This window comes from Aythya marila, assembly GCF_965140915.1.
Source record: "Aythya marila genome assembly, chromosome: 8".
NCBI classification, from domain to species: Eukaryota; Metazoa; Chordata; class Aves; order Anseriformes; family Anatidae; genus Aythya; species Aythya marila.
Genome location: NC_139049.1, coordinates 17,176,680 through 17,177,210, shown reverse-complemented (window position 1 = coordinate 17,177,210; position 531 = coordinate 17,176,680).

Here is a 531-nt window from a genome sequence, read left to right as displayed (position 1 = left end):
GCAGCATGTCGAGTTCTTAAATATCAGTTCAGTGAGTCCCCCAGGACACCTCAGTTCTGACTTCTGATTTTCCCTGGGCTGACCCAGTGGCATTCATTATGTTGCTATCCTGTGGTACAAGTTTGGGTGCCAGGTTGGTCCTTTGGGTTTTCCTTTGAGCAATGCTGGCTTGGTACTGAGGATAGATTTGGTTCATCTGATTCCCAAGGAAAATGAGCATTCCCAGCTCTGTAGGAATCAGCATTTGGGGGCTGGGCAAACAGAGCCTGTGGGATAGGACCAGCTTCACTGGGAAAGCAAGGAAAGAAAATTCCTTCTCAGGCTCAGTGAACAGGTATTTGAAGGCTTTCTGCCCATCATGTTTTAAGCAACATGCTGTTATGATCTGTCGATCCTATCAATGTTCTAATGCTATTTTAAAGACGTATTTTCTTTTTGAAATGTTATCCATTTATCTGTCTATGTATTTCTCTGACTAGGGTCACACACCTCACACATCAAGCTTTAGTGCATGCTGCTGCACAGGACACG